Source organism: Jaculus jaculus, chromosome X (genome assembly GCF_020740685.1).
Source record: "Jaculus jaculus isolate mJacJac1 chromosome X, mJacJac1.mat.Y.cur, whole genome shotgun sequence".
NCBI classification, from domain to species: Eukaryota; Metazoa; Chordata; class Mammalia; order Rodentia; family Dipodidae; genus Jaculus; species Jaculus jaculus.
Window position 1 is genome coordinate 43862570 of NC_059125.1, and position 25607 is coordinate 43888176.

Genomic DNA, 25607 nt, shown 5'->3' on the forward strand with positions numbered 1-25607 from the left:
TAAAGGAAGAATCCTTCCCCAGGATGAGCCCTTCCCCCAGAGTGGGGGGGCTCCCCTCAGAGGGGGTGTTATCTAAGGAAGCTCTGGGAAGGAATGTATTCCCTCTTCCCACTTAGCTGCCAGTGCTACTTTCTGCTTGCTGCTTTCCAGTGTGGACTGAAGACCAGCATGGACTGAAGAGCAGCATCTCTTCAGGGCTCCTCCAGGCCTTCAGTGCCAGATTGGGACTGCTGAGGCATCCAGCCTTGTACACTGTGCAGCTACTGGGTTCCGTGACTCTCAAACCTATAACCTGCTGTTGTTGGACTGCCATAAGCAAATCCAATAAATTCCCTTGTAATACAATTCACTCTATGGGTTTCATTCCTCTAGAGAACCCTGACTAATACAGATTGTGGTACCAGGAGTGGTTCTAGAGAAACAGAATTGTAAGGATGGAATTCGCCAGTTGGCTGTCCAACTTCACTGTCACTAATGACTCTGCTGGTAATAAGGAAAGTGCTTTTACTGGTAATAAGGAAAGCACTGTTACTGGAACTAGGAGGGCACTAATAATCCATGGTGTGAACTATTTAAAGAATTCCATGAGAAAGATGTATTGGGTGATCTTGAGTCATATCATGTGAAGATATGTGCATCTGTATCTAAAACTTTTGAATATTTGTGGAAAAGTAAGATGAACAATGATGCTGGATGGTTACTTCTAGAATCTCTGGATAAAATAGTAAGAGAAAAGCAGAAGCTCAGAAAGGAAATTTCCAAACTTAAGACCCAAATACATGATCTGAAGGTTTCTAAGGAGCCCTGGAGGAGAGTTTCCTCTTTAGCCAGAACAGCGCTCAAATTGCAGAAAACCAAACCCAAGCTCTCATTGTAAGATTGGCTAACTTGCAATGTAAACTGAAATCCCAGTCTCACAGGCTATCAGAAGTTAAAGTGAGGGCATTAATTGAAAAGACTGGGTTCCTGTGACTTGGTATGGGGATGTGTGAAGACCCTGAAGAATCTGGGGACACTGAACTCTTAGATTTTTGAAGAAGTTGTTTTGCATGAGAATGTAGCCTCCCCTCCTTTAGGAGCAGTTGCATCCCCACCCCCAAATCCTGAGGTCATGCCCTCTCCACCCTTGCCTGAGGGAATTAATCCTTCCCTGTCTGAGGATCCAGCAATGACCCTCCCTGCAGGAGGTGCTGATACTCCTTAGTGCCCACCCATCTTTGCTTCTAACCCTGTAACAAGGCTTAAGGCAAGGCATGCTCCTAAAGGTGAGGTAGAAAGTGTGACTCAAGAGGAGGTGAGGTATACCCCTAAAGAATTTCAGAGTTTTCTAACTTGTACAGACAGGCAGGAGCATGGGGAATATGTGTGGGAATGGATTTTAAGGGTGTGGGATGATGGCAGAAGGATCATAAGATTAGATCAGGTTGAATTTATTGACATGGGCCCATTGGGGAGAGATTTTAGATTTAACACTGCAGCTCATGCAATTGGAAGAGGTGCCAAGAGATTATTTGATTGGTTTGCTGAAGTATGGATCCAAAGATGGCCTACTGTGAATGAGCTCGAGCTGCCTGATATCCCTTGGCTTAATGTTGATGAAGGGAATAAAAGGCTCAGAGAACTTGGAATGCTGTGGTGGATTTGCCATGGAAACTCATCTTTGCCCCCACAATGGAAGCATCCAGAAGATGGGGCCTTCACTAAGACTATAAGACACATATTTGTGAGGGGAGCAACAGCATACTTAAAGTGTCCAGGCATTGGTCTTTTATGTGAAGAAGACATCATAGTGGGAGCTGCAGTTGCTGCATTAGATGACTTAGATGGAATCAGTCTAACTGGATCTAGGGGTAACAAGGGCCAAGTGGAAGAGGTGAAATCGCCAAAGGTGAGGTGAGCATATTTACCAAAATGGACATGGTAAGAAAAATAATGCTCATAACAGTATGACTCATGTAGACCTTTGGTACTGGCTGATTAGTCTTAGTATTCCCAAAAGTGAAATAGATAAAAAGCCTACTAAGTTCCTGTTTGATCTGTATAAGCAGAAAAGCTCCAGAGCAAAAGGCCTCTTAACCCGTTTCCAGACTTAAGCAAGTTTACATATCCTGAGCCCCTTGATTGAAGGGGTGGCTGGGTCCCCTCAATGAAGGATCCTCCCACAATCCCCAAAAGTTTCAATATTAAGCTTATAACTATTTTTTTTTGTCAGAGGGACCTGCAGCCTTTCCTAGGGTAACTGTACACTGGGGAAAAGGAAATAATCAGACTTTTGGGATTTACTGGATACTGGCTCTGAATTGGCATTGATTCCAGGAGACCCCAAACAGCACCATGGCCCTTCAGTCAAAGTAGGTGCTTATGGAGGTCAGGTGATCAATGGAGTTTAGGCAAATGTTAGACTGACAGTGGGTCAAGTGGGTCCCGAAACTCATCCTGTAGTGATTTCCCAGTCCCAGAATGCATAATTGGGATAGATATACTTAGGAGTTGGCAGAACCCCCACATTGGTTCCCTGACTTGTGGAGTGAGGGTTATTATGGTTGGAAAGGCCAAATGTAAGCCACTGGAGCTCCCTCCAGTAGAGAAAATAGTGAACTAAAAACAGTATCGAATCCCTGGAGGGATCAAAGAAAGTAATACCACTATAAAGGATGCAGGGGTGGTGGTTCCCATCATAGCTCCCTTTAACTCTCCTATTTGGCCTGTTCATAAGACAGATGGAACCTGTAGAATGACAGTGGATTGTCAGAAACTTATCAGGTGGTTACTCCAATTGCAACTGTTGTACCAGATGTGGTTTCTTTTCCTGAGCAGATTAACACATCTCCTGGTGCCTGGTATGCAGCTATTGATGCTGTGAATACTTTCTTCTCCATACCTGTCCATAAGAATCACCAGAAGCAATTTGCTTTTAGCTGGCAAGGTCAGCAGTGCAGATTTACTGTTTTACAGCAAGGTTATATTAACTCTCCAGCCCTGTGTCATAGCTTAGTTTGCAGGGATCTTTGTTGGGCCTTGAGAGGCCCGGATGCGAGGTGTAGTGGAACTTTCTGAGCCTAGCTAAAGTTTGGCGACCTGTCTCTGGCCAGCTAGGACTCAGCAGGGTGCCTAATTGCCTCTGGCCTACTACCTCTGCAAAAAAGTGAGAGTTCCGGCGCATGCTTAGAACCAATCATTTCAAAAGTCACGATATGCTATTGGCCCTTACACCTCATCCTTTCCTGAGAGCCCTGCCTTCATTCTCAACATTATATAGGCAACCGCCTGTAACAATAAAGCGAGTTCCTGCTTCGACAAGACTCCTGACTCAGTGTGGTCTTTCTCCGGTGACTAGGAGAGGTTCTGAGCCGTCGACACTTGTCCTCCTCCTCAACCCCTTGGGAGTAACCAGCAGGCCTGGTCTTTCCTCAGAAGTACCTGCCGGGGGATCTGGGCAGATCTTGATCACCTGTCCCTTCCACAAGGTGTCACATTGCTCCATTATATCTGATTGGATCAAATGAGCAGGTGGGCAGCCACTGTGGAGTTACTGATACAGCATATGTGCATCAGGGGATGGGAAATAAATCCATCCAAAATTCAAGGACCTTCTACCTTGGTGAAATTTCTACGAGTTCAGTGGTGTGAGGAATGCAGGGATATTCCTTCTAAGGTGAAGGATAAGTTGTTGCATCTGGCCCACCTACCACTAAGAAAGAAGCACAATGTCTATTGGGCCTATTTGGATTTTGGAGACAGCACATTCCTCACTTGGGTGTGTTACTCCATCTCATATACCAAGTGACTTGGAAAGTTACTAGTTTTCAGTGGGGCCCAGAACAAGAGAAGGCTCTTCAACAGGTCCAGACTGCTGTGCAGGCTGCTCTCCCATTTGGGACATATGACCCAGCAAATCCGATAGTACTTGAAGTTTAAGCAGTGGATAGGGATGCTGTTTGGAGCCTTTAGCAGGCCCCCATAGGTGACTCACAGCGGAGGCTCTTGGGATTCTGGATCAAGGCCCTGCCATCATCTGAAGACAATTATTCTCCCTTTGAGAGACAGCTCTTGGCCTGCTATTGGGCCTTAGTAGAAATTGAACACTTGACAATGGCCATCAAATTACTATGTGATCTGTGCTGCCCATTATGAGCTGGATGTTATCTGACCCACCAGGCCATAAAGTTGGATGTGCATAGCAGCAGTCCATCATCAAGTGGAAGTGGTATATTCATGATCAGGCTCAAGCAGGGCCTGAAGGTACAAGTAAGTTATATGAGGAAATTGTCCAAATGTCTATGGTTGCTACTCCTGTTACAATGTCCTCAAGCTTGCACCTATGGCATTATGGGGTATAATCAATGGTCAATTGACTGAGGAGGAGAACACTAAGAAATGGTTTACAGATAGTACAATACATTATGTGGGAACCTCCCAGAAGTGGACAGCTGCAGCATTACAGCCCCTTTCTGGAACAAATCTTATGGACTGTGGTGAAGGGAAGTCTTAACAAGGGGCAGAACTTTGGGCAGTGAACATGGTTGTGCACTTTTCTTGGAAGGAAAAAATGGCCAGATGTGTGGTTATATACTGATTCATGGACTGTGGCCAATTGTTTAGCTGGATGGTCTGGAACTTGGAAGAAGCACAATGGGAAAATTGGTGAGAAGGACATTTGGGGAAGGTATATGTGGCTAGAGCTCTCTGAATGGGCAAAGGATATTAAGATACCTGTGTCCCATGTTAATGCTCATTAGAAGGTGACCTCATCAGAGGATGACTTTAATAATCAAGTAGATAAGCTGACCCGTTCTATGGATAGTGGTCAACCTTTTTCTTCAGCCACCTCTGCCATTGCCCAATGGGTGCATGAACAAAGTGGCCATGGTGGCAGAGATATAGGCTATGTGTGGGCCCAACAACATGGAATTCCACTAACTAAGGCTGACCTGGCTATGGCTGCTGCTGAGTGCCAAATCTGCCAGCAACAGAGACCAACTCTGAGCCCCTGATACGGTAGCATTATTCAGAGTGACCAGCCAGCAACTTGGTGGCAGGTTGACTACATTGGATCTCTTCCATCATGGAAAGGGCAGTGTTTTGTTCTTACTGGAATAGACACCTATTCTGGGTATGCATTTGCTTTTCCTGCATGTAATGCTTCTACCAAAACTATCATCCATAGGCTTACAGAATGCCTTATCCACCATCCTGGCATTCCACACAGCATTGCTTCTGACCCAGGAATTCACTTCACCACCAAGAAAGTACAGCAGTAGGCTCATGATCATGGAATTCACTGGTCTTACCATGTGCATCACCACTCCTGAAGCAGCTGGCTTGACAGAATGGTGGGATGGCCTTTTAACGAAACAGCTATAGCACAAACTAGTTGACAATAGCTTGGAGGGCTGGGGGAATGTCCCCCAGCAGACTGTATATGCTCTGAATCAGCATCCTATATATGGTACTGTTTCTCCTATAGCCCAGAATCATGGGTCTAGGAATCAAGGAGTGGAAATGGGAATTGTCCTGCTTACCATTGCCCCAAGTGACCTATTAGGCAATTTTTTTTTGCTTCCTGTTCCTGCAACCTTATTCTCTACTAGCATAGAGGTCTTGGTTCCAGAGGTGGGGGAGTGCATTTGCCAAGGGGCACAATGAACATTCTATTGTACTGGAAGGTAAGACTTCCCCCTGGCCACTTTGGGCTCCTGATGCCCTTGAGTTGACAGGCTGAGAAAGGAGGGTGGGGAGGCTTTATGTAAGGAAGCTCTGGGAAGGAAAGTATCTCCTCTTCCCACCTGGCTGCCAGTGCTGCTTGCTACTTGCTGTTTGATGCTTGCTGCTTTCCAGTGTGGACTGAAGACTAGTGTGGACTAAAGACCAGCATGGACTGAGGAGCAGCGTCTCTCCAGGACACCTCCAGGCCTTCAGTGTCAGATTTGGACTGCTGATGCATCCAGCCTTGTGGACTGAGCAGCTACCTGGTTCCTTGACTCTCAGGCCTGCAACCTGCTATTGTTGGACTGCCATAAATTAATCCACTAAATTCCCTTTAAGACAATTCATCTATCAGTTATGCTCCTCTAGAAAACCCTGAGTAATACAATATTTTCAAAAATATTTTTAAAATTTTCCTGGTTAATATGAGCTTGTTCATTTTTACTTGAAGTATAATTTACATAAAACAAACTGTCACTTTGCTGAATTTTGTTGTTTGGTTTGAGAGAGGATCTCACAATGTAGTAACAATCTGGTCTTGAACTTGCTGATTGGCCTGCTTTAGGCCCCTGAATGTTGGACTATGAGTTCATGTTACCATGACTAGGCAGTTTGATGAATTTTAACAAGCATGCATCCATACAACTACCACCCAAATAAAGATATGGATCATTTCTATTACATACAAAGAGCCCCACATGTACTTTATCCATCAATAGTTACCTCAATAATTATTGTATTGCTGTTTAATTAGTCTTGAGCTTCATATAAATTGAATCATAGAATACATATTATTTTATGCCTGGCTTCTTCCAGTTCACTTTTTTTTGGAGATAGGTTATTTGTTCCTTTTTATTGCTGGATAGAATTCAATTAAAACAAATTCTACTTTGTTTATCTATTTTCCTATTAACAGACATATGTATTGTTTCAAGTTGTGAGCTACTATAAATAAACCATCTGTGCTGGACATGGTGGTGCACACCTTTAATCTCAACACACAGGAGGCAGAGGTAGGAGGATCACTGTGAGTTCGAGGCCAGTTTGAGACTACATAGTGAATTTCAGGCCAGTCTGTTCCAGAGGAAGACCCTACCTTGAAACCACCCCCCAAAATTCAAATAAAACATCTGAGAACATTCTTGTATGTGTCTGTTTTCAGATGTTAGAGACAACCCAGGCTCTCATGCATGTTACACAAGCAAGCTAGCACTGAGCTACACCCTCAGCCCTGATTATGGTCATTTGTGCACATGTATTTTGGTGGACATGCATTCTCATTTCTCTTGGGCATACAGTAGGAGTAGGGAAATGGGGTCACAGAGTAGGAATATGTTTGTCTTTACTTGTTACTGTCAAGTCATGGTCCACAGTGGTTATATCAATTCCTACCTATACCAACAATGGGCGAGAATTTCATTAGTTCCACAGCCTTGTCAATATTTGTCATTGTTAGGTGACTATGCAATAAAAATAAGTGTTTTAGAGAAAAATGATGACATACTAAGGAAAGGATGATTTGTGTGTGGAAGGAGACTAAATGCAGATAAACTAGTTGCAATAGTATTGCAACACCACTGAAAGGACACTAGAGCCTGGTCTGGAGGAAATTAAAAAGTGTGTGGAGGAAAGATTTAAACTAAATAACTTTTCAGAGCTTGGCAGAGGCTCAGATTTCAGTTCTCAGTATGTTTATTTTATTCAGAAAAATCATTTAGCACTCAAATCACTTGCTATTCACTGTAACCAGAGAAGTGGGATAACCTTTAGTTAATGTGCCTGAAAGAGAGAGATCTTCTGATATTGTAGACACTGAAAATATTTAGTATAGCCCCCTTCCTCAGCTCTTTCCTACTTTCTTTCCATTGATCTATCAGTGAGTACGCATTTGCTGAAGGACTTCTCTGTACTAGGACCTAGCTGGGTGCCATGGTGGATCTAAAATTGACTATGTTCTGTTCCTTGAGAATTTCAGACCATTCAGTAAAGAATATGACAAACATAAACACACACACACACTCATAGACACACACATACACACACAGATAAAAACCATGTAAATTCCCATTGGTAATGTTTGTGATCACAACTACCTCCACTTCTGTGTGAGATTCCCCAGTGAAGAGGATGTACAGCTGCTTCTCTAATTATGATGGGAGGTATTCCTAAGAAATACATTGTAGGTGGAAATCAGAAATCAAAACCAAATTAATTACACCTAAACTACTGTTCATCACAGGTCAGCAACAGAGCACAATGTAGAACATAGGGTTGTTTTCCTCTTGTGATCACAAGGCTGACTGGAGCTGTGGTTGCTGCTTCTGTCCAGAAGCTCAGACTGCATATTAATAGTCCAGGAAAAGATCCAAATAAAAACTTGAAAGAGCCATTACAAAGCTGGCAAATTGTGAGTTTAGCCATCCTAAATTGGGGACCTTCTGTACTTATGTTTGAAATGGTGAGTAGAGTAGGTAGCAGCAAAAGCTTGTACTTAGGGGTGGTATCCAGTTTAAGCCAAAGTTGGGTACAATTTCAATAGTAGAGATGAGGAGAAAGTATTATAATAATAAGAAATAGCTTGAGTAAAGGTAAGAAGAGACAAAATTTAGGGCATGGTAAATATATATATATATATGTAGGATTTCCCAGAACACAATGAGTACAAAAGAGCAATATATCAAATAGGGAGGGAAGGCTGTCTGTGAGCTAGAGCAAAAGCTAAGTAGCAAGTTGTGTTCAGTTGTTGTACTGGGCTGGAGGGATGGTTTAGTGGTTAAAGGCACGTGCCTGTGAAGCCTAAGGACCCAGAAAAAACTCCCCAGAACCACATAAACCAGATGCACAAGGAGGCACATGTGTCTGGAGTTCATTTGCAGTGTCTGGAGGCCCTGGTGTGCTCATTCTCTCTTACACACACACACACATACTCTCTCTCAAATTAAATTAAAAACAAATTACTGAAGACCTATATTAGGTGAGCTGGCATGGAAGGGAGGATGGCCAATATAAGAAAAAACTAAAGAAAAGAAGGTCTAGAGAGGGAAAGGAAAGCAAGACAGAAGCTCCTGTTTTCTTTTGCTGCATTTTGGAGGCAACCCAAATTTTGCATGAAGGAGATCTAGCTGCTGTTGATGAGGCTTGTATTTTTCTAGGAGAACATAGCCAAGCTATGTGTCAGAGGTTAGGCACAGCCCAGAGTGCTCCATGTAGAATTCCTTAAGAAACCAAATCCAGTCAAAGACCAAGGCCCATTCCTTGCTTCCACCCTTTCCTGTTAATGCTTATTTCATTTTACTCCTGCCTTTCACTGTTAAAATTCGAGGAAAGGTTACACATTGTTACTGTTTCCTCATTTCCTAACCATCTAGTTCCTTCATATGTGGCTTCATCTCTTTCACAGCAACAGAACAGTGCTCATGAGATTGCTGATGCCTCCATGCTGTTAGAGGTCAGGGATAGTCTTCGGGTTTCAGCTGATCTACAGTCTCTGCTGTATTCAACACCATCAACCACTCCACACATATTATATTCTGTGATAGAGTGTTTGCTTAACATGCATGAGGTTTACACACACACACCCACACACACACACACCTGGCTAGAATCAACATGGCTGGCTAAGTGAACCACTAATTATCCTTTGCTTCTTTGTAATAGCATCACCATATTATTAACCTTGAAAAACTAGTTGTTCCTGTATACATCTATATTAGTTACTTTTCATGTTTGCTATGTCAAAATACCTCTTAAGCAACCTAAGGAAGAAAGGGTTTATTTTGGTTACAGCTTGAGGGGATACAGCCTGGATCATGGCAAGGAAGGAATGGCATCAGGAGCATGAAGCAGCAGGTCATATTGCATCCACAACACACAGAAGGTGATGAATGCTGAGACCCAGCTAGCTTTCGCCTTTATTTTATTTTACTGTAGGTTATTTTATTTTTAAAAGAATAAAATTTATTTTTTTAAAGTAAGAGGTAATGGAAGTAGAGAGAGTAGATTTTTCTGGGAGGATAGGATTCCAAACCCGAACAATTCCATTTTCTTCTAATTGGGTCTGGGACCCCAGCCCATGGGATGGTGTCACTCAGAGGGAGTGTCTTCCCACCTCAATTAACCTAACCTAGAAGCTCCCTCATTGTTATCCCTGGTACTTGTCTTTTCAGTGATTCTAGATCCTGTCAAGTTGACAATTGAGAAATCATCACATCTGATGCCAAGACACACCCCAAAATCCCATGAAAGGATAGAAAAGGGGAGTAAATACAATTCCAGGAACTTCCTAGTCAATACCTGGAATTCCCTTTCTCCCTTACCCTTTTATCTCATGAGTCCTCCCTTGTATTAAATGTTGCCCATAAGATGCTATCCAAAATTATGAGCAATGCCACTATCTTTTGTGAAGCCTGCACTCATTCTTTGGGTATGTCCTTTCATTATGTAATAAAACTTCTCCCTAATTCCTTACTTTGTCTCATCTCTGAACTCTTTCACTGGGACAAAAACGTGCAAACACTGGGCAGAGATTTCCATCTGGTCTCTTAATCTCTGAGACTGACGTAGATAAACAGGTTTTAGCAGGCTTGAAGACCATTGAAGCTGAACCCCATGATCAGCTTTGGAATACACCTCCCCTTTCCCTGGTAAAGGGAAGAGCTGGAGGCATCAGAGCTTTGTTGAGGAAAATCTACTTCTTCCAGATCAAAAGAACAGGATTTGCATTTTACCTCTCGGCCCTAGGTGGAGAGATGATATTCTAAGCTACCAAAAATCCAAGATTATACTCCTTTTCCTTAAGAGTAAATCCAAGTAAATCTCAGGATCATCAAGCCAAGAGACCACCCCTCACCTACAGACTAGTAAGGAGGTAGGATGAATACTTATTCTCTTAATGAGATAATGTTCTTAAAATCACAGAGGCCCCTGCCTCAATGCAGTTGCTTACAGATCCTCACTGCTACACCTATCCATATTTGACTTTTAAATTAAAAAGTATGTTTCCTTTTTCTTTCTTTCTATCCCTTTTTTGGATCCTGGCCAAATTCCTAGGCACACTTGCTCAGACAATCTTGGTTTTCTCACTCTTTCTATGAAGACCTCCCCATCCTCCATGTAGCTGCACACTGACCTCAAGTGCTAAACTCAAACTCAAAAGTCATGATTTTCTCTATTCCTAATACCTACTTCCTTCTTCCTAGAAGCTGACAAGGTTTACAACTTGCTTCCCTTATGGTTTTTCTCTCAAATTCCAATAAGATTGCCCTCGGATTTCCCTCTGAGTCCATTTTTTATCTCATATACATACATATATATACACACATTACATATATATGGATATATATATATATATATATTACATATATATGGATGTATACATATATATGTAATATTTTTCAAAGTAGAGTTTCACTGTAGCCAAGGCTGACATGGAATTCACTACAGAGTCTCAGAGTAACCTCAAACTCTTGATGATCCTCCTACCTCTGCTAGCCAAGTGTGCTGGGATTAAAGGCATGAGCCGCCATGCCTAGCTATTTTTTAATTAGTGAGAGTAAATCCCACAAAGGGGTACCCCCAGGCCCCTGGTAACAAGACCAACCTAGCCTTTACTACCCACAACAGAACTAATTCCCTATGGATACTAAGGGCTAACATCATTTTCTTCTTTTTAAAAGGCTTAACATCTTTTCTGCTGCTCAGTGAAACAAAGATAAAAATGTTCTTTAGGCCTGGAAGGTCCTGCAATGGCTGACCATCACCATCTTCTGCTTTGCCCCAATCCATTTCTCTTTTGTACTTTTTTATGATTCAGCTGTCCACACCTTCTCTCTGTCCCTCCTACCCTCTCCAAAGGTCTCCTCCAACAGGATGTCAGCAGCTGCAGACATCTTCAAAATATCCCTACCCCCCCCCCCCGGCTGATTTCTGTTTATAGTTTGAATCCCAGATTAAATTCCATTTGCTTAAGGAAGCTTCCTTTGATGCCCTAAATTACATCATTCTTGAACCCCATTGTACGTTGCTTTATCACTGAGTACTTTATCCTGAAAGCACTTTGCATAGTTTATAATGGTCCACTTATTTCCATGAATATTTTACCAAGGTTCATATACCCACCAGGCTGTAAATTCTATGACAGTTAGACAGTGTCAGTCTTGACATGACCTTGTCTGGCTAAAGTATTTGGAGCACAGTAAGTGTTCAATAAATAAATAAGTGAATGACATAGTCTCACTCATTTACAGCACCTAACCTGAATCTACCCAAGGTACCTTACATACCCAGCAAGCATTTCATGGACTAGACACTAGGAGGGATAGGGAGGGAGGGGAGGGCTTTGAAAGGGTGGGAAACACTAATCTAGACCCAAACAGCAATGGTACCATAAAATTCTACTTCCTAAGAGGCAGACCAAATGGCTGAACCTTCACCAGGCCCTTACAGGAAACACCTGAACCACAAGACACTGGAGAGGGTAGGATCAAGTCTAACCTAAATCCTCTACATCTTCCCTCCCTCCCTTTCCCTCTACCTCTCTCTCTCTTGCCTCTCTAACTCCTATATATTAGTTACCTTTTTCCCTCATTTTCTCAGGGGGCACTGACCTGTAACTCCCAGTACCAGCATGGGGCTATCACCCACAACAAGCTTTTGATCAGAGAAACTTACAAGGTTTTCTAAAAGAATGACAGATTTCTGTCAGAGTACTTGATGACCCACCAAAGGTTAGTGGTAAGACCCTGTTGCTGAGGACACCATATGCAGCTGACATATAAAATGGAATGGCATGGCTGGAAGCCAGGAGAGAGTCAGTCCCCAGACAGTCAGCGTGTCTAGTGCCAGAAGGTGCTACATGGGCGACTGGGGGAAACGACCAATATCTGTCCACGCAACTCATGGTCCAACCTATGTAGCAGCAAATAACCTGTTGTGATGCCCACACAAGTGCAATAGTGGCACACAGCCATGGTGGGGAACCAACTGCTCTTGATTTGGCTAACTGATCCCCTCAGTGGTACAGGACCCATAGCTGAAACTGGGAAACAAGTCAGAACCATATCCAAACATAAGCCCACTCTCCAATATCAAGTTACCATCAATCATGGAGTACAAGAGGGCCTACACCTATTAAACACTCTATAAAAAAAGTAAGGGTTATCTCATTTGACCTGGTGCTAACTTACTCTCTGTTGGAGAATCTGCTTCTTTTTTTCAGATAGATACAGATCCTAAGGAGAAAGCCACCCCATCATACCTCAAAAGGGCCCTAACTGAAACTAAGGAAAATTGGCGAAACAAGCAAGGGTACTGTTTTCCTGATGAACCGGATACCAGCACAAGGGGGAAGGAGACCAACATAGAGAAAAATCAATGCCTACTAAATCAGAGAGCCAGAGCCTCAGAGGCCCCCAACACCTCATCACTGAAGCAGACCAAAAATGAACCCAACATAGCTCAGGGAAATTTTGTGGAAGAGGGGGCGGAAAGAATGTCAGAGCCACATGTTGGGTCATGATATACAGAGACATTTATCATACCAATAACTGTGGGCTAACCCCACAATGCACGACCCATACACTTCAACAAAGAGGGGCCAATGGGGAGGGGCTAGGTCATGGATGAGCCTAATAATTGTACCAAATGGCCTGTACTTGCCCAATAGAAAACTAATAAAAAAATTAACAATGAAATATTAAAATCTATGCAATGCTGACAGAAAAAAAAATAAGTGAATGAATGAATGAGTGGGTTAAGTTAAGCTACACAATACTATAGAAATTCTTGGTGTTATGATCAAGGCAACAATGAAAGAGCTTTTCAAAATGGAGTAGGGGGTATTAGAAAGCAAGATTTATAGCACACCTGCAACAGTGGCCTGGAATGTGAACTTTGACTTTCTCTAACCTTTGACTTCTGGCATCTGGCACAACCAGAACAACTGAATGATTACATTATGCCCAGAGGCTTCAGTGGTATGTCAAAAGGTTATCATACTCTTGTTTTATAGATATTTCCATTCTGTTTACATACTCTAATTAAAACAAATTAATAACCCTGGGCTAATAGCTTACTTTTGTTGTGTGCTTTGAACTTGTGAATTTTGATTTCAGTTTAATTTTGAGATTTAAATTGTTGTGGTAAAACATGTATATGCAATAATGAAATTTACCATAACGGTTTTAAAATGTGCTATTCAAATGCATTATGTACATTTACAATTCTATGTAAACTTTATCTTGTTTTGTCACCATGCCCTAATCTAGAACTGTCTAGGTGATCTAGCTGAATTTCTGCTTCACTCTAATCTTGTTAATTTGAGAACAGGCTACCTATTCTCAGGCTACCAGAAGCCCTTCTTCAGGTAGGCTCACAGAAAACTGACAGACTCTAGCTTCCGAGTAATCCCATGTACATACAAAATGACCACACCCCCTCCAGTCCCATGGCACTTGATTACCATGAAACCAACAGAAAGAACCATAAAAAAGTAGAGACCCAAATTCCTGAAAAGTCTTTGTAGTCTTAGAAAAAGTTTTGGATATTCCTTCCCTTTATCAGCTATCCTTCCATCATGTTTCTTTTACCCTTTATTTATAACCTCCAAGTCCTCACTATTTCAAGAACTCAAATCACAAGTTTATCTCTCATGTTGTTTTCTTTTTTTAAAAAAATTATTCATTTGAGAGAGAGACAGAGAGAGAGACACAGAGAGAGAGAGAGACAGAGAGGCAAACAAAGAGAGAAAGAAAGTAAATATGGATACATACTGCAAATTAACCACAGACACATGCGTGATTTTGTGCATCTGGCTTTATATGGGTTACTGGGGAATGGAACCTGGGCCACCAGGCTTTGCAAGCAAGTATCTTTAACCATTGAGCAGTCTCACCAGCACTCTCTCATTTTTTCCTATTCTTCTTCAAGAACAAAAGTTTTATTAGCTACTCATTTTTCACTTGACCTTGTTATTAGTTTCACAATTCTGAGAGGGAAAAAGGATCAAGATTAGGGGTGAAAACTGGTAACAGTTTCGGAAAAATTTTCCCATGCACAATGGCAATCCAGAGTTCATATCCATACTTGTGCCTACCTATTCCAAGTCCCTAGAAACTACTAATATATTTTTAGACTCCATAGATTTGCCAGTTCTGGATACTTCTTACAAATGAAACTAACTTAAATCTAAGGTTTATGTTGCTCGCTTCTGGAACATGAACCTCTTATAAAGAAATTAATAGAAAAAAATACATTAATTCAAGGGTGGCTCTCAGGAAAACAGAAAATTTTCAATCCCAGTTCTCCATTTTCAGGAAGGTGACATTGTGTTAGGGAAGTTAAGGCATCTTATGAGGGCACTAAAAGGTTACAGTGAGGTATGCTATATAAATTCTTTTACATTCAAGTGCTGCCTCACTCTCTTTTTCTCAAAAGTGAATTAGACATTCTGGGGCAGTTTCTGCATTTTCTTTCCAGATAAGCAATTTGTATGTGCTGAGGAGGGATGGTATTACAGAAGTATCTGCTTAGAAGCCAGAAGGCCACATGAGAATACACAAGTAAAGTTTCTGCCTTTGTCATTACAGTATCATATAGCACATGAACCTTTCTACCTGTTTTATTTCACTTAGCATACTATTTGAAGGTTCATCATGTGGTACCATGCATCACGTTCTTGGCTCCATTTTGAAGCTGAATCATATTTGGTTTTGTTTATCCATCGATGGACAATTTGGCTATTTATACCTTTTTCATATTGAATGAAGCTACTATGATTACTTGTTTACAACTTTATATTTCGATTTTCAAAGTTCACATTTTAGGAAATCATTGGTATTTTGTAAAAAGCTGCTTCTCTATCATGAATAAAGTTTAAAAGTTGTCAGATTAATTGGGTGTCTTCATCTGTTGCTTCTCTTCTTTTTTTTTATTTATTTTATTTATTTGAGAGCGACAGACACAGAGAGAAAGACAGATAGAGGGAGAGAGAGAGAATGGGCGCGCCAGGGCTTCCAGCCTCTGCAAACGAACTCCAGACGCGTGCGCCCCCTTGTGCATCTGGCTAACGTGGGACCTGGGGAACCGAGCCTCGAACCTGGGTCCTTAGGCTTCACAGGCAAGCTCTTAACTGCTAAGCCATCTCTCCAGCCCTGTTGCTTCTCTTCTGTATCTGTGAATCCGTCTTAACTTTCAGTTATATTGATAAGCAAGGATTCCAAAAATTCATGCCCACACTTGTGCCTACCTGTTCCAAGTCTCTAGAAACCACTAATATGTTTTTCTTTGACTCCTTGGATTTGCCTGATCATTTTCTGCAGGTAATTACTTGGATAATAACAACTACTTTAAATAAATTATAAAGAACCCCAAATAGCCAAGTACATTAGTCACTCCTCACATACTGTGACAAACTATCTGACAGGAAATTTTAAGGCAAGAAGGATTCACTTTGGTTTATAGTTTCAGAGGGTTAAATTTATTGCAACATGGCATATACACTTAGACAGAACCTCATCGCAGTGGAAGTGTGTGGTTGAGAAGAGCTGGTCACATCTTGGTAGATAGGAAACATAGAAGATGGGAAGTATGGCACTTTTAGCTTTCTTTTTTTTTTTTCTCCTATTTTATTCCTTTTATTCCCCTCCAGCCATTGGAATGGTGCCACTTACATTAAAGGTGGGTTTTCCTCACTTAGTTCTTCCTTTCTGGTAATACCCTCACAGACAAGCCAGTGGTATGCTTTACTAATCTCATAGGAAATTCTCAAACTAATCAAGTTAACAGATTGACCATCATAAGAAGTGATGTGGCTACTATAAATTATCAATATTGTAGAAGAAAACCCAATATTAGTCAGTAGGTAATCTACAAAGAACAGTTTAGTTCTGAGTTAAGGTTCATTCATTGAAATTTTTACTTTCATTCAACAAACATGTATTAAGTGCCTGTAAGCCTGATCTACATAACTAGAGCTTAGAGTCTTATGAGGAAATGTATATGTTAAGTAAGTACACTAATATAATTGCAAATAGTTCTTGAACAAAATGTGTGAGGAATCTTAGAGTTCATTAATAAGGCTATATGCTCTTTTCTAGGGCTTATGGACAGGCTTTGGTGGGGAAATTACATTGAACATGGTAGCTTGAATGTATGTCCCCAAAGACTCAGGTGTCTTATTAAAGCTTGCAACTTGGGTTTTCATCAGCCTGACTAGAGAAGGTGTCATTGGGGGTAGATCCTGGGGTCCAGCTAAAAGGTGTATTTGGTGACCAATCTGAATTCTAGCACAAAGGTATGCAAAGAGGTATTGAGAGGAAGTCAGGCAGCTTTGCTAGGTAGTTTAGGATAACTGGGCCCCAAAAGAAAAGGCAGGAATGTCTTCACAATTTCTACTTTGCTCGTGATTAAAGAATGATTTGACTTCTCATCTCTTGCCTAACAGAGTTCCCTACACCTGTGTTTTTCCAAAACAACCTGAGCCCCTCCTGGGAGAGAGGTCTCCTTTCCTTGAAGGCAAAGCTAATCCTATCATTGGAGCTGGTCAAATTCAGACCCCAGGGCTTGGCACCATGGCTGGCCTCTTCCAGAGATAGCTTCTAGCCCAGACCAATGAGCCCTCACTCTGGCTCACCTGAGCTGGAAGATGAAGTCCACTACATTAAGGTTAGAAGACCCTTACCAGGGTGAGCTTCTTGCCTGCCCATTCATCACCCCTGAACCTGCAGGTTCTGGCAAATCTGCCCTCCTTTTGGCCTAACAGGGCTGAGAGGTGGGGCACACCACTTCACCCCTCCCTAATCCCTCTTGCCCTCCATATGGTAGGAACGTTCTGTACATTCTTTTCTTTTCTTTCCAAATATCTTTTCATATTTCTTCCAGACCCACCACAGGGGTTCTCAGACAATATGGGCGTATCAATTTTCCTTCTTTTGCTTTTGTACTTCCCTAAAAATGTATAATAATGATCCTTCTCAGTTTAATTTTTCCTATTCACCTTACAGTACATTTCAGAGATATCTTTGAGACAGGTTTAGGGCAGGTGACATAATGATGAAAATTTTTAACTTATTCAATTGTGATTCAAGTCTAAAATTCTGATAGTCTTATTATTAGCAAAAGATCTTAGCTGAAATGGAAAAGTAACTTTTCTTGGGGGAGATAAGTATTGATTCCAGAAAATTTCCTTGGGCAATTGTCATTTTAGTACCTTTTTATAATTAACTGCTTCGATTCTAAACTGCTGGAAGCTGTACAACACATTCCTTGCCTATAAATAAAACTGCAGTTTCAAGCCAAATCTACAGATCCAGAGAACTCAATAGGTAATGACACCCAGTTGACAACCTGTACAATCTGTTTCTCAAAATCACCCCCAAATGGTATTTAAATGTCATGATATTGGACAATATGTATATCAAATATACCAGTAAGAAGTGGATTTGGACTTTAGAAATGTTCTGGCTAATGAAGGCACTTGTTTTTTGTCAATATGGCTTTGTCTTGTATAGTCTAACATCTAGAATATTGAGAAATGATCGGAATAATGAGAAATGGACCTTGGTCAATTACAATGCCAGATGATTCTAGTCTGCATTATTTTAGGTGTATTTGGTGTAAAATATACTATTTTAATGAAATATTGTTTGGAAACTAGATCCTAAATGATTTTTACATTTGTGATTGTCTCTGTGAATTTCAGATCTTTCCCTCACTACTTAGGGCTCCATTTAAAAGAATATTATGTGGGCACAGTATCAAATATTGTATTATTTTGAATATAGATGTGCACTTTTATTGCAGGGAATGCTTTTTCAGACTTCAGCAGGATTCCTTCTGTAATGTTCACTCAAATACAGTGCCAGATCCTTTGACATAGGAAAAAAAAAAAAACTTTTAGAGCCTGAACAAATCTAAGTGATTATTTGATTTAGACAAGGTCTGAGAGTGAGATTCATCTGACAGGCCCTCAAATACATTTCAAATATGACTATGTTAATAGTGATTTGTCTTACAATTTTCCTGAGAATTATGTTGCTGAGAATGAATTATCATTACATGTTCCCACTGTAGAATGTGATTGCATTTCTAGCAAAATTCTTGCTAACAATTATAGTTAAGACCACCAAAAGGGCTTTCAGGCCTCTGCAAAGAGAAGAGAGTAAGGAGTAGGGAAAAGAAAGATAAAAACAGGAGAAAATTAGTGTGAGGGATGGGTGTAATGAAACCAAATTACATTGCTTTAGTATCATTGGCTAGCTTATATAACTCAAAACTCTGGCCTGGTGGAAAAAGACATTTTCTAGGGCCTCTGCTTATTTAAAAATTCTTTTAATTTAATTTAATTTTATTTATTTGAGAAAAAGAGAGGTAGATAGATAGAGGGGGAAGAGAGAGAGAGCGAATGGGTATGCAGGGTCTTCAGGCCCTGCAAACAAACTCCAGACACATGCACTACTTTGTGCATCTTGCTTACGTGGGTACCTGGGAATCAAACCAGGGTTTTCTGACTGTGCAGACAAGCACCTTAACCACTAAGCAATCTCTGAAGCACTCTATCCATTTAAATTGCTCTGTTAGACAAAATGGTTGTAGCAGAATCCTTTTGGCCCCAGGCTATTTTGATATTATTCCTGGATCTTTTTCAACAAAAATCAAAGTCTCTTGGTGGTAGAAGTGATTGCTGCATTTTATGGTTTGAATATGAAATGTCCCCCACAGGTTCATGTGTTGAACATTTGTTCACAAGTTGGTGATGCTACTTTGGGAGGTTCTGGAAATATTAAAAGGTGGGGCTTGACTGTAAAGGTAGGTCACTGAGGGAATGTCCTTGGGGCCATATTTTCTCCAGGGGCCCTTCTCGGTCTCTTTTTGCTTCCAAGTTGCCTTAAAGGTAATCTCCTCTTCCACACACTCCACATACCATGATGTTCTACCCAAGGGCCTGAGATCAAGAGATTACGGATTAAATTCTTTGAAACAATGAACCAAAATATTTTTTCTTCCCTTTATGCTGCTTTGTCAGGTATTTTCTCATTGCAAATAAAGGCCTAACACCCAGCAGAATAAGGAAAGGGCACATATCTTGCTCAGGAAGGCTCCAAAGAAACAAAAGCTATTTAGAGAAAGCAAGGAAGCAGTTGCAAATCAAAACAAATAAAGAAAAATATCACATAATAAAAAAAAACAAACTAGAAACAGCTCAAGCAATATGTAGATGGAGTTTGCTCCAATTTTTCTGTGCTGTTATTATATTATAAAGCTTTCATTTTAGCAGAAAATAATTCTAGTAGCTTTTGGTGTGTGTATGAGGTGTGGGAGGCATCAAGTCCTGCATTTTTAGTCAAGGCCTCAGAGATCAATTTCAGGCTTGTTAGTAACTGTTCATGGAAATTTGGATAGTTATTTAACCCCCTGCCTTGGATTACTCATATTGAGCACCAAAATTATCATAAATTTTTGTTTCTGTTTAACAATGCTAGGACTGGGCATAGTCTCTCTATGTTAAAAATTACTGATACCAGGACTAAAAGATTGCTTAGTCGGTAAGAGTACTTGCACAATCCCCAGCACCCATATAAAGCCAAGCATGCATATGCCTATAATCCCAGTGCCGAGCGGTGGTTTGAATCAGATGTTTTCCATAAACTCTTGTTCTGAATGCTTGGTCTCCATCTGATGACAATTTTGAAGGTAGAACCTTGATGATGGAGGTGTATTGTTGGGGGTGTTGCAGCCAGCTCCCCCCTTGCTACAATTCAACTCAGTCTTCTGCTGCTGTTTTCCACCCGCTATAGCAGGTTGTGATGTCCACCCTTTGCTCATGTCATGCTTTCCCTGCCATAGTGAAGCTTACCCTGGGGACTGTAAACCAAAAATAAATAAATAAATAAATAAATAAATAAATAAATAAATAAATAAATAAAAATCCTCCCATCATCTGCTTTTGATCTAGTGCTTTATCCTAGCAATGAGAATGTAACAGAGCCAGTCTAACCATAAAATGGGCAACTCTAGGTTCAGTGAGATATTCTGTCTCAAATAAATAAAATGAAACAGTGATAGAGGAGGATACCCGATGTCCTCCTCTGACCTTTGTACATTTAAGCTTGGGGTGCATGCACATGTACATGCATCCAACACACACACACACACACACACACACACACACATACCACAACACACCACATACTATGACATGCACCAATAAAAAAAATAAACTGAGACTGTGGGGCTGGGGACATAGCTTAGTTGTTAAAAGCACAGCCATCTCTGATGACAAGTTTGGATCCCCATATTAGAAAAAGCAGGATCTAAGTAGCAGTTGCATCTGTAATCCTAGTGTGCCTTCAACAATGGGAGGTAGAGTTGGGAGAATCCTGAAGCTCATAAACTAACTAGTCTTGCCTTCTCAGTACAAAAGCAAGAAGAGAGAAGCTGTCTAAAATAAGGTGGAAGGCACCAATACCTTGAGAATGTTTTTTGAATTTCACTTGTGCACCAGGGAATGGATGTGCATGCACATACATGCGTGCGCGCGCGTGCGCACGCACACACACACACACACACACACACACACACACACACACACAGAGAGAGAGAGAGAGAGAGAGAGAGAGAGAGAGAGAGAGAGGGAGAAAGTGAGAGAATACTGAGATCAAGCAAAAATAACTATAGGTTGGTCAACTGGGAATAAAATCAACAATGATAAGAATGAAGAAAATTTATTTGTGGTTACTTAGAATAAATCAGGGAAAACACAGATTCAAGCAGCCTTGAGATTGTGCTCAGAAATTTTACAAAATGGTAGCAGTATTTATAGCATTAGACCACAATGAGAGTGTGCAATTATATCACTTGTTGGTCAGGAATTATGGTTGACACCAGCAAAAATTAAGTTGTTTTATAAGTAAGGTATTGGATACAGTCTTAGCCTCATCTTTGTGGAGAAGGGGCCTGGAAATAAGCAGAGCTTAACACTGTTTCAGGATAATGGTTTAGCCCAGTGTAATGGTCAGTTTACATTTGGAGGTGGTCAGGTGGTGGTGGGTATGTCTACAGTTCATTTTCAAATTTCAACTTCAGGCCTGTCTGAGGCATGTTTTAAGAATGCTTCCTGGGCAAAGGGTATAACTCAGGGGCAGAGTACTTGCCTAGCATATGTAAATCCCGGGTTCAATATTTATCACCATGAAAAGAAGTGAGCAATGCTACCTGATTCTAACTTAAGGGTGCTGAGTCAACACTACTCCATTTTGATTTTCCTCTTTGGCAGCTACTTACTTTAGAAAATACTATTTCTTTGAAAGTATGACAATTAACTATCTAAAATATTTTTCCTTATGAAGAGAAACAGCTTATTCAAAGTCTTATTCAAGATACTCGTTTTTGCTGTACTCATGAATATAACCCAATTATGTTTTGAACTCAGCCCAATCTCAGTTTCCTACTTCCCAAACTCACTTTGTAAGCATCCAGCTCAGGCCCTAAAACTTATATAGACTATGGTAACTCAAATGTATGTCCTCCATAGATTCAGGTGGCTTATTCAATTTGAGTGTGAGCTTCAGCCCCTAGGAGGCAGACTCCTGCTACAGGGGCAGGGACATGTTACTTCTGGCAGTTCTAAATTCCAGCCTAAAGGAATGCAGAGTGGTTTTGAATTCTGGCTATGCTCCCTTGTGATACTGGCTACTTAGTGTCATCTCTCCTCTTGGATTTGTGAATAGGAGCCAGTTTCTTTCTCCATTTGATGAAACTTCCTCATATCTGTAAGCTTGAAATAAAATACTCCTCCTATAAACCACATCTAGTTTAGATGTTCATCTCAGCAATGTAAAGCTGACTACAACAGAAAATTTGTACATGAGAAGTGGGGTCTTGCTGAGATGAATTTGACCATGTGGATTTTGTTTTTTTGGAACTTCTGAGATAGAGCACGAATATGTATGAACTTGGAACTTGTGACTGCAGAAGCCCTATGGAATGCTTAGCCAAGCTTTATTGACTAATATGGTGAGAGTTTCAAAATGCTAGTTTCATAGAGAATTGTATTGGCTTTTGAATTTTCAAAGGGGAAGGAAATACTGCAGAGAACATTGTTAGAACTGGGCTATTGGCATCAAGGTTGGCTGTGTTCTGCTGCCCATGCCCAGAGAGTTTGATCAAGATTGAGTTTGACAAGATAGTGAAACAGCTGTCATCCTGTGTGGTAGAATGTGGCACTAGTATTACAAAACTAGGATATGCTGGAAATACAGAAAAGACAGAATCGCAGTTTATTATCCCATCCTGAATTGCTATTAAGCAGTCAGCCAAAGTAGGCAATCAAGCTCAGAGGAGTGTGCTAAAAGGTGTTGATAACCTATACTTCTTCATTGGTGATGAAGCAATACAAAGATATACTTATGCAACAAAGTGGCCAATCCACCATGGTATAGTTCAAGATATGGACTTGATGGAAAGGTTTATGGAGCAAGTGATCTTTAAATATTTAAGGGTGGAACCTGATGACCATTACTTTCTTTTTTTTTAAAATTATTTATTTATTTATTTGAGAGCAACAGACATAGAGAGAAAGACAGATGGAGAGAGAGAGAGAATGGGCGTGCCAGGGCTTCCAGCCTCTGCAAACGAACTCCAGACGCGTGCGCCCCCTTGTGCATCTGGCTAACGTGGGACCTGGGGAACCGAACCTCGAACCGCAGTCCTTAGGCTTCACAGGCAAGCGCTTAACCGCTACGCCATCTCTCCAGCCCACCATTACTTTCTTTTGACTAAACCACCACTGAATGAATACTCCTGAACACCAGGAATATACTGCTGAAATAATGTTTGAGTCCTTCACTGTTCCTTGCTTATACATTGTTGTGCAGGTTGTTATTGCGTTAGTTGCATCCAGGACCTCTATCAAGTAAGGGGAGGGATGCTGACAGGCACAGGGATAGACAGTGGAGAAGGAGTCACTCATGTCATTCCTGTGTCTGAAGGAAATATAATTGGCAGCTGTCTCAAACACATTCCAATTGCAAGATGAGATATAGTGTATTTTATTAAGCAATTGCTGAGAGACTGAGAAGTTAGGATCCCTCCACAACAGGTCCTGGAAACTGCTAAGGCAATCAAGGAACACTATAGCTATGTCTGTCCAGATTTAGTGAAAGAATTTGACAAGTATGACACAGTTGTATCAAAGTGGATTGAACAGTACAATGGAATCAATGCTATTACCAAGAAACAATTCTCCATTTACATTGGCTATGAGAAATTCTTGAGACCTGAAATATTTTTCATTTAGAATTTGCTAATCCAGATTTTACACAACCTATATTAGTAGTTGTAGATGAAATAATTCAGAATTGCCCTACTGATGTCAGATGTCCTCTCTACAAGAATATTGTCCTCTCTGGAGGTTCAACCATGTTCAGGGACTTTGGATGTCTCTTGCAAAGACATTTGAAAAGAACTATAGATGTCTGGCTGAAGCTAAGTAAGGCATTGAGTGGTGGCAAATTGAAGCCCAATCCCATTGATGTTCAAGTCATCACATACCACATACAGCGATACACAGTCTGGTTTGGAGTGTCGATACTGGCTTCCGCAACTGAGTTCGACCAAGTATGACATAACAAAAAGGATTATGAAGAAATTGGACCCATCATTTGTTGTCATTGCTCAGTGTTTGGAGTCATGTCATAAAAATCAACTTCATGGGCTGGAGAGATGGCTTAGTGGTTAAGCGCTTGCCTGTGAAGCCTAAGGACCCTGGTTCGAGGCTCGGTTCCCCAGGTCCCACGTTAGCCAGATGCACAAGGGGGCGCATGCGTCTGGAGTTCGTTTGCAGAGGCTGGAAGCCCTGGCATGCCCATTCTCTCTCTCTCCCTCTATCTGTCTTTCTCTCTGTGTCTGTCACTCTCAAATAAATAGATAAATAAATAATACTAAAAAAAATCAACTTCATAGTTAACTGGAGTTAGGGAGATAGAAAACAGACAATCTTTCTGATGAGCTGTTTTGTTTGAATGGCTTGTTTTGAGGTTTTAAAGCCTACTTGGAATAATAAAACACACATGTCTGTTCAGGAGCATTTTAATAAGTGTAGTGACAAGCAGAAGTAGAAGAGCCAAAATTATTGTTTTCCTTTATACTGAATCTTTGAATCTTACATGTATCAAAAAAGAAGTGGGTTTTAGTTCTTTCTGTTCCCTGATACTTTGTATATTATTGAACCATTCAAGATTTGATGGATTTACCAGTGTGTAGATTGTACTAAAGAGCTTGAATTGTATACTTCCGAGGGTGCAGTGCAAGAGCTTTTTTATATTTCATACCTTTTATATTTGAGTAAAAGTTGTCAAAAGAAAAACTAGCATTTGAGGGAAAAGAGTGACAAAGTAAGCATAAATTCAACAAATAGCCTCATGAGACTTGGCATCATTCTCACAGGTTTCCAGGTATTACAGATGGCTGTTGGTCCCCTTTCCCCACACTACCTGTGGTTTTCTCAGCAAATGCTTTGGGAACTAAGAAGCTACTCTCTTGGATTAACTGTTGCCTTCTAGTGCTTTTTGAGTGTTCACTTTCTGTTTCTTGCTTTTAAAAGAAAAGTAAAGACAAGATTGGTGGACCAGTTTAAAAAAAAAAAAAAAGATTGAATTTGAAGGTAATGAACTAGTGGAAGATATAGAACTTAGACATAATATTTAAAGTTGGAACTTGTAAGGTTACTGATGCAAAGACTGGTTGGTAAAGCTGTTATCGGTAAAGAGATTACCACCATTAAGGATGCCTCAATTACTTTAAATTAAAATAATAGAAAGGATGCCTAAGATGATTCCACCCAAGAAAGACTGAATGGTTGAAATGCAAACTTTTTTGAAAACAAAAAACAAACAAACAAACAAACA

At 40.7% G+C, this 25607-nt stretch overlaps 2 pseudogenes; both read left to right on the plus strand.

Annotated features, from left to right (window-relative positions):
- Positions 1-1627: 1627 nt before the first annotated feature.
- LOC123456514 lies at positions 1628-5646 on the plus strand (annotated as a pseudogene).
- Positions 5643-24324, plus strand: LOC101602529 (annotated as a pseudogene).
- The last annotated feature ends 1283 nt before the right edge of the window (positions 24325-25607 follow it).